The following is a 9,516-nucleotide window of genomic DNA, read 5'->3' on the forward strand; positions in this document are numbered from 1 at the left end:
TCATTATTAAATCACCAATAATAAATTAAAAAATTGAATAAATAAGAAAACACAAAGCAGAACTTGGACTGGGTTTGGTGAATTGCACCAAAGTAAAGGACTCTGGGGTGGCGGGGAGTATTCACGTCCTGGAACATGATGTCAGGGGACCTAAAGGGGGTTGAATTGTTATGTGGAAAACTAAGAAATGTTATACATGTACAAACTATTGTATTTTATTTTTGTTACTGTATTTTATTGTTGACTGTAAACTATTAATCCCCCAATAAAAAAGTTTATATGAATAAACAATGGCAGCAAATTGTAGGAATAAAAAAAGAGAGACACATTGAAAGGACACTGGCATCATGGTTTTCTGGACATCAATCAAGGGAAGATGTGTTAAAGACTACACTATAAACCATTACTCATTGTGTTTTTTCTCCAGATTTCCTATTAAGTTAATTAATAAATATTTTGATTAGAATCTAAAAAATTCACCATTATCTATGCTATATCAGATACCATGAGATTCTGACTCCCATGGAGTTGTGCAGTATCCATGGCCAAATGTTTGAGATTTAAAAAGAAACAAGACCCTGAGGAGATAGCTCAATGGTTATACAAAAGATTTTCTGTCACAGATTCAATTCTCTGTACCACCTTAAGTCAGAGCTGAGCAGTGCTCTAGTTAGAAAGGAAGAGAGATAGAGATAGAGATAAAGATAGAGATAGAGATGGAGATAGGGATAGAGACAGATCTCAGCAAGGACATGGAGTAAAGAGAAACCTCATATACTGTAAATTGGTGAGATCTTTATGGAAAACAGTGTGGCAATTTCTCAAAAAAAAATAAATAAATATACAACTACTAACTTGTCCAAAAATTCTACTTCTGGATATCTACCCCCCCCCAAATACAAAACTACTAGTTTGAATATATATGTGCATCTCTGTCTTTATCTCAGCACTATTCACAACAGCCAAGACATGGAGGGTTGTGGAGATAGCATAGTGGCTATGTAAAAAGACTTTCATGCCTGAAGCTCCCAAGGTCCCCATTTCAACCCCCAACACCACCATAAGCCATAACTGAGCAGTGCTTTGGTATCTCTCTCTCAGTATCTTCCTATTTGTAACTGTCTCATTAAAACAAACGAAGAAACAAATAATAACCAAGACATGGAATCAACCTGAATGTGGCTGATAGATGAATGGATGAAGAAGAGTTAGAAAAGTGAGAAGTCATGAGAAAAGAGAGCATCTTGCCATTTGTAACAACAGGGACAGATGTTGAGAGGGTTATGCTATATGAAGTAAGCCATACATGCAAATGTGACAGGTAAAGAATCAACTCAACAGAAACTCTTAAGAGTTTCATGCAGAATGGTGGTTGGAGAAGAAAAGGGAGCTGGGAGTGGGCCATAGGGGGAGAGGGGCTTGATTGGTTGGTGCTGTGTGGAAGCTGGACCTTTGGTGGTAGAAGTGGTTGTATGTACAGACATCAAGATGGAAACTATGCACTTGCACCTCACATTATGTTGAAAATCAGTGCCACTGAAAGATCTTAAGTCAAATTAGGAAAAGTTCTTTGTGTTATTTTATTTTGTTTTTGGTGCTGAGGATTAAAGCCAGGACTCATGTATATGAATTATGCTCTCTGTTGCTGAACTCTGTGACCTCAAGTTCTCAGTGGAGACTATTGTAAGCCCAGTCTTCAGATGAACAGAAAGGACTCTGTCCCGGGGGAGGATTCCAGTGCCAGGGAGTAGGGTTTGAGAGTTCTGGGGTTCACAATAATCCTCAAAAGCAATAGTATCATTTCCAAAGGGTGCGCTAGCCTCCCAGCTGCCCAGGTTTCTGTTTTCCATTTCCCTTTCTTTCTTCATAGAGCAGGTCCACAATTCCTATAATCCTCCTGACCTTCCCTCTCTCTTTCTGACCCCTCATTGAAAGGTTATGGAGTAGGCTGGTGAAATAGCTCACTTAGATAGTACACTGTTTTGCCATGTGCATGACCCAGGTTCAAGTCCAACTCCTACCACATTGAAAGAAGTTTTGGTGTTATGGTCTGTTTCACTCTCTGCCTCTCTAAAGAAAAAGGGAAAAAAAGGGAAGGAAAGAAGAAAGGAAGTTTATGGAACACTGAAGCCTGAATCAGAACCTGTGCCTTGAAAAAGAACTGAGTGGGTTCAAATCCAGCCTCTGCACTCACTATGTGACCTAGGAAAGCTTTCTTTCTTTCTTACTTTCTTTTTTTTAAAATACTTTAAAAAATATTTATTATTTATTCCCTTTTGTTGTCCTTGTTGTTTTATTATTGTAGTTATTATTGATGTCGTTATTGTTGGATAGGACAGAGAGAAATGGAGAGAGGAGGGGAAGACAGAGAGGGGGAAGGAAAGATAGACACCTGTAGACCTGCTTCACCACCTGTGAAGGGACTCCCCTGTAGGTGGGGAGCTGGGGCTCAAACTGGGATCCTTCCATTGGTCCTTGCGCTTTGCGCCACGTGCACTTAGCCCGCTGTGCTACCGCCCAACTCCCCTAGGAAAGTGTTCTTTGCCTCAGTTGCCTTATTTGCAAAATGGTGTTAGAGCACAGATCCCACTGGCATTAAATGAATCAGCACAGGGTTGAGCACAGGAGACTTCAGATTTCTCCTATAAAGGGTCAGATATTAAAGATGTTTAGTATGATGGCTTTAGTATGATGACACCACAGTGTCTCTGTTGAATAATGAAAATAGCCACAGACAATACATGCAAAAATGGACATGTGGGTCAATAAACTTTTATTTATAAAAACTGGCAGGGTGTCTGATTTGCTCAGAGGCTCATATATTACTGAGTCCTAGTTAACACTTAAACAGAACACTTGGCATAGAGTAAGCATATGGTTAATGATAGCAACTATTGTTAATTCTTAAATCAACTAGTTGAGCAACTTCTCTGTATCAGGTACTGCTCTGCTCCAGATGCTGAGGATACTGTTGCCAATGACACAGACTGTTAGGTATGGGGAGACAGCAATCAGTGAACATCCAAGAAATGTGGATATCAGGTAGTGAGAGGGGCTGTTTGGAATGAGTAGAAAGGTCACAGGTGGACTCCTAAAGGTTTGACATTGAAGTTACAACCTCTGTGCTAAAAAGCCAGCTTTTTGAACATGAGGAGAAGAAAACCCCAGGCAGAGTAGGGCACGCAAATTCTGGCTCCTGATTCTGCCCAAGTCGCAGCTGCCCAACCAGTCTGAGTGCTGGGAGGATCCAGGAGAGGACATGAGGAGAAGGAGGGGGAGATAGGAAAAAAAGAAATTCTCTTAGGGTGCATGCTGGCCAGACTGCAGCTCTAGTAGTGGGGAGGGTATGTATCACCACTCTCTGGGTCTCCAGTCTCCTTCCAGGGATAGATCCCTTTTCTCAACACCCCACCCTTCAGCCCAGCTTCCCCTCACCTTCTCCTCAGGGTCCAGTAAGTGACTCAGAGCCTTCAGGCCCAGGGTGGCACCATTTCTGTTCTTCACGTCCATCTCATGACCTGCAACAGAAGGGAGTTAGAAGTCCAGATTCAAGGTGGGAGTGGGTTCCACAGACTCCACCCTCAGATACAGGCTCTGGTACTAGAGGAGGACATAGAAGTCCTGTCTGCTGGTTCAATGACTCAATACTCTGTTGCTTGAGAAAATGCCTGTGTGCTCACTGATTCTGGACTCTGCTCCAAATGCTCTCCTCTCCTTACCTCTACATGCTGACTTGCAGCTGTCTTTTTCTTTCTTTGTCTCAAACATATTTATGGAGTTACAATAGATATATGAAAACACTGTACATGTTTGAATTGGGACATTTGCTTACATCTTGGAAACATTACCACAATATATGCATCCCCACCCCAAAATATCTTGTGTGCTTTTGTGTTTTGTTATTTTTTTTTGTGGTAAGAACCCTTAACATGAAACCTGATGGCCCTCTTAACATGATTTTTAAGTGAATAATACAGCGTTGTTAGCTATAGGCACTGTGACTTTTCTCTGGTTATACGTTCTGGTTCATACACAATCCTGTGGAGTGGCCTAGCCCAGGAACTAAGTAACCATGGGTGATGTCAGTTACTCTTCCATAGAAAAGAAATCTTAAACCCCAATAGCACTATAACAATAAATAAAAAAAAACAAGGGCAACAAAGGAAAAACAAACAAACAAAAAAAAAACAATAGCTTGTGGAGTTGGAGCCAGCTGCATGTCCCCTCTTGCCAGCTTCCCTGACAAAGATGAGGACTTCCTGAATGGGTCTTGTTTCTGACTACCCTTTTGCAGGATCAGTTGCCCTCTGTCCCTCCAGAAGTACTCACTTCCTTAGAAAGCCTTGCCAGACTTTATCCCCACCTGCTTGCCCTCATTCCCCTTGGAAGGCATGGCTCAGAACCAGTGCCATCCTCAGTGGTGCCTCTTCTCTCCCCTGTGGGCCCTCATGCCAAGCCCCCAGCTTGCTGTGAGAGGTTCCCAGGGCAGTCTGACTCACCACCTGTGGGTGCTGTCATGTGGCCCAGTGCGTGAGTGGGAAATGGGGTCTGGGCTGGTTGTGCTTCCTTCTCATTCTTATTGTGCTATGCTGCTGCCTTGGTGCCCAGGATGACAGTAGGAAGGGAAAATCTGACCTCTCTTCCTGGCCACAATGGCTTTCTGCTTATAGATGACCCCTGTGGGCTGATTCACGAAGAGGGGCCTGTGGAAGAGGAATTGCCTGTGTGTGTGTGTGTGTGTGTGTTTGGGGGTTGGGGGGAACCTCCCTCCCCAGCCCAGTCTGTCAGAGAGAAACCTGTGACATGATGAGAGTATCCTAGATGAGAGAGGGGCTTACAACAGCCTCCCAGGGCCCTCTCAAAATCCATACCAGACTGACGTTCTCACTATAGTTTTGACCATGTCCAAGCTTGCTTCTCCTAGGTTGCTTGCTCCCTTGGGGGTGAAGCCCAAATGACTTATCTTGGCCCCCACCCCCCCTTCTGAACTCATGTCTTTCACTTCCCTCAGATTCTCTGTTCTGGTCAGTGTGGCATCACTTCTTGGTGGGACACAGTACATGGCCATTACATACCTTGACTTTGGTCCTGTCCTGTGACTGTCTCCAGCAGAGAAAAGCCTTTTCCTTTCCAGATGTGCCCAATTTCTTTTCACACCATCTGTCCACCCATTTAGAATATGCTTGCTTTGAGCACAGAGAGCCAAGCCCTCTGCCAAGAGCTGACAAAGGCAGCACTCAACAGATTGGCCAGGCTGGTGTGGGGTGCAGAGGCACCAACAGGCACTGAAAACATAGCAAGGTGAGTTCAGGGTGCTAGGGAATGCCTGGGAGAAACACCTCAGCCAGCCTCAAGGAAACCATAGAGAGCTTTTGGGAGGAAGTGACACTGACTTTTTTCTCTTTTTCTCCAAGAAAATAGGAATTAGGTAGGCAAGATGACTAGGGCAAGAAGGAGGGCAGCCAGCATATCTGGACCAGAAGAAGCAGAAGGTAAGATGTCCTGAAACAAGAGAGAGTGCATTCTAAGAACTGAAAATTGAACATCCTGTCTGGAGTAGTGGAAAATGGCTGAGAGTTAGCTAGAGGTCCTGCATAGTTCTGACTCTATCCTAAGAATTGTGGGAAGCTGATGAAAAGTTTATGTCAGAGGCTCAGAATACCCTGATTTGAATCTTAGTGAGTCCTGAGTGGCAAGAGTGCAGCACACAGGCAGGTAGCCCATGCAGTAGGGGCTGAATTATCTGCTCTGGCAGGAGGCGGTGCTGCTCAAACCAAGAACCAAGTAATGGCCAGCTTGCTACTGGGGGAGCAATGGTCCTGTACTCTTTCCAGCTAATGGGGCTTGGCAAGTGCTTACCCTGGGCTGGGAGAAGAGACAGGCAAGTGTTGTTTTCAGCAGCAACTGAGGAGGCTCAGTTGAGAGGAGATCTGTGGCATTCAGACAGGTGGGGGTGCCACCTTGAACATGTTCAGTTTTGACTGTCATGGGGGGTAACTGATGGCATGTGAATGCATGGGCACAGGAGAAGGAGTCAGCAAGGCAAGGTCTCTGGAGAGAGGATTGCTCTGGGCTTCATCTGTCTGTACTTGGTCACTGAGCTGGGAGATGAGCCATCTCTCTTCCTAAAAGACTGCTTCTTTCATCTTTCTACATAGTCAATAGTCAGTCCTTGCTGAAGAAAGTATGTGCTCTCTTGCACTAAGTTTTTCTAGAAATATACTTATGCTTCATATCTCTGATCAGGAATTGCCAGAGAGAGAGACTAAGTGGTAGTGAACCCAGCTGACTACACTTAAGGACCTGGGTTCGAGCTCCTAGGATCCACCTTCAGGGGGCAGGTTTCAGGAGTGGTGAAGCAGTGATGCAGGTCCCTCTATTTCTCTATCTCTCTTTAGCTTCCTCTTCCTCATCTTATCAGATAAAAATAAAAGAAGGGAGGAAATAGCCTCCAGGAGCAGTGCATTCATCATACAGGCACCAAGCCCCAGTGATAACCCTGGTGGCAATAAAAGGAGAGAGAAAGAGAAGAGAAGAGAAGAGAGAGAGAGAGAGAGAGAGAGAGAGAGAGAGGGAGAGAGAGGGAGAACCTACTAGGATCAGCTCATTAGGAGACCTCTGCAACATCACATGAGTGGGATGACAGCAAAGGAGATACAAGAAAGGATAATAGTGGGGACTGTAGGGTTGAGGGCAGAGCAAAGAGTAGTCAAAGCTGCTCCCAGTTTCCTAGTATGGGGGCAGTTTAGACTGTGGGATGGGAAGAGAAGCAGGCTTGGAGGAAGAAAGTACATTATGTTTTGGACCAACTGGGTTTTTGAGAATGCCTTGGAACCTCTAGTGGGAGCAATCCAATAGGTTGCAGCCAAGGGAGCCAGAGGAGGAAGCTTCTAGACCTGAGTATACAGCCTGTCAACACCTCCTTCCCCTGCTCCCCACAACAGCTGTCTCTACCAGCCAGTTTCTCACTCCAGGGCCCTCACATTCTCTCTTTCCTTCCCAAAGCACCTTTTAGACATCCCCACAGTGTGTGTACTCCAGTAACTGTGGTTTCTTTTCTCCTTCTTTATTTTGTTTATTTATGTTTCTGTCATCACTGGCTTCACTGCTCCAGGCTTTTTCAGATAGAAAGAGAGAGGCAGAGAGATGAAGAGGGAAAGACACTGCAGCACCAAAACTCCCCGCATTGTGGGCAGCTGGCCCAAATCTGGCTGTTGTGAATAGCAACATAGGTGCACCACCCAGGTGAGCTGCCTTGCTAATCCCCAATTACCCTCTGTGTGCCTCCATTCTCATCATAGCATGTGTCATTCCCCAGCATCACCATCAAACTGTCTGCATGCTTTTTGTCTTTACCATCAGAATGCGACCCTCCTTAGGTTAAGGGTGCATGGGATCTGCCTGCATCTAGAAGGTTCTTGAAGGGTGTCCAGTGGGCAGCTGGAGAATACCAGCATTTGCAGGATATGTAGAGGGGGTGTCACAGCTGCACCACAAACGTGGCAGGATGTATCACAGTCTGCTTGGGAGAAGTGACCCACAACAGAACCTGAGAGCTGTGACACTGGGGCCTCAGGACAGGGGAGGAGTCCCCAGAGGAGAAAGAAGAAAGGTACATGCCTGGACTTTGCCCAGGTGCTCATATGTTGTACCTTGTACAGGAAAAGATGGCATAGGGCCAAGAAGGCAAGCCGGGGTGGGCGTGGAGGGAGTCCCACTAGGAAGAGAGGGCCAAGAATACAGAAGGTTCTGTGAAGACTAAGCTGAGAAGTTTCCTCAGAGCTGGCCACAGCACAGCCCCTGTGGCAATGTGGGGACGGGCTCCAGACACCTAGGAGGGGTACTAGAGATTTGAGGGCTTAGGAGCACTCTCTTGCTCAGAGGTAGAAGAGGTGATAAATGCCATGTGTGAGGTTTGGAGGGTCAGAGAGGTGGGAACAGACACATTCTTAAGAATGTGACACATTCTTAAATGTGGCTTTTGCCAAGCCAAACCAAGGCCCAAGTATCTAAGCAAAAATCCAGTCTTCCTGGTATATGAGCAGAAACCAACCAAACATCTCCTTAGTAAGAGAGTACATAAATGAAACATTAAAACTTGTAGTGCACCTGATTAAGAGCTTTGATGGAGAAGTTTCTTGTTATCCACCACAGGCTGTGGACCACTGGTGAAGGATTTGCTAGAAAGAACTGTGTCTCTATGCACAAGACAGGAAGAAGCAATTTTCTTGAGCAACTTCAAAAAAAGGCAGCCCTGAAAATTATCAGGATAAATATAGACCTTTTCCAGCACCCAGCTGGCAGCTGGTGCTTTAACCCTTTCTGTAACTTTGCAACCTGTTGACTTATTCCCCTGGGCCCTCCACACATCCCACAAGGGCTGCTACAGCCCTGACTGCTCTCCTAGCCTCCCTTTGGCAGTGAGATCCCCATTCCCCATTTAACAGCATCAAACAGATCATGTGACCCCCTCACCCCCACCTAACTCAAAACCATTACTTAGGATAATACCCAAACCCCACAAGGTGATGAATAAGAGAACTGAGCCCTGGCCTGCTTTCTCTGACCTCCCTGCCTGCACCCTCCCTCCTCCCCCTCCCCCATCCCACTCCAGCTCAAGAGTTGGGCTTTGAGTCAAGCACCCTTTGGCCTCAAGCACCAGTACCTGCTGTTCGCTCCATCTGCAAGGCTCACTCCCAGATTGTCACCTGGCCCTGCCATACTAGAATAATCTCTGTTCATAAGTCAAGCTGTTTTTCTCAGGAATCCAAAGACAGAACTCACCCTCTGTGCATTGTCTGGCTTTGCTTTATGTCTGCACTTGTCAGAATAGGATCTATGTCACATATTGAGTGTGTGTTAACTGTTCATCTTCCCCACTGGACTGGGACTTGATGGATAGGGGTTCTTTTTAGTTCTGGTCACTGCTGCATCCTTCATAGGTGCTATGGTACTGGGCTCACAGAGGGCTTTGAAAAACTCAAATTCAGGCATGGAGTGGATGGCTGAATAAATAAACCTTTATGTGGGGTTTCACAGATCTGTGCATCTGTGAATGCTGTTGGTGTTGTATACATAGCAGCTTTGCAATGGGGTATTCTTTCTTTCTTTTCTTTTTTTTTTTTTCTTGACAGACACCACAGCACTGAAGTTTCCTCCAAGGCCTCAGAGTCCTGCAGTCACTCTGCAGACTGAGCTGGGGCCCAGGGATGCTGCGAGCCAGGCAGTTTAAAGCCCCATCCCTTCTCTGTTGCCCACTGGCCCTTTGCAGACATCAAATCTAGTGTCTCCGGGACCTGCAGAATCATGAGAGACAGATTGAGGGGGGTGAAGAGGTATGGGAATGGAGCCTTGGAAGAAGAGGAAGGAGAAGGCCTGGAGGAGCTAGATAGGTTAGGCCAGAAGGGAGGACAAGAGGAAGGGAGAGGTTGGCACAGCCCAGGCAACTCCTACTTCCTGAACCTGGAGGATCCCAACAAGCCACTTTTCCCTCAAGGGATAAGTTGGGACTTGCCT

The 9,516-nt window shown here is 45.8% G+C and overlaps 1 long non-coding RNA gene across 1 annotated transcript in view; it reads right to left on the reverse strand.

Annotated features, from left to right (window-relative positions):
- The window catches only part of LOC132541394 (uncharacterized), a 15,130-nt gene extending 10,564 nt beyond the window's left edge, over positions 1–4,566 (reverse strand). Inside the window, exons 1-2 of the long non-coding RNA XR_009552593.1 lie at positions 4,330–4,566; positions 3,436–3,518 (exon numbers count right to left, since the gene is read on the reverse strand). This is a non-coding gene — a long non-coding RNA (uncharacterized LOC132541394). The remainder of the gene's footprint in view (positions 1–3,435; positions 3,519–4,329) is intronic.
- Between the last annotated feature and the right edge of the window lie 4,950 nt (positions 4,567–9,516).

This window comes from Erinaceus europaeus, chromosome 11 (assembly GCF_950295315.1).
Source record: "Erinaceus europaeus chromosome 11, mEriEur2.1, whole genome shotgun sequence".
In the NCBI taxonomy this organism is placed as follows: domain Eukaryota; kingdom Metazoa; phylum Chordata; class Mammalia; order Eulipotyphla; family Erinaceidae; genus Erinaceus; species Erinaceus europaeus.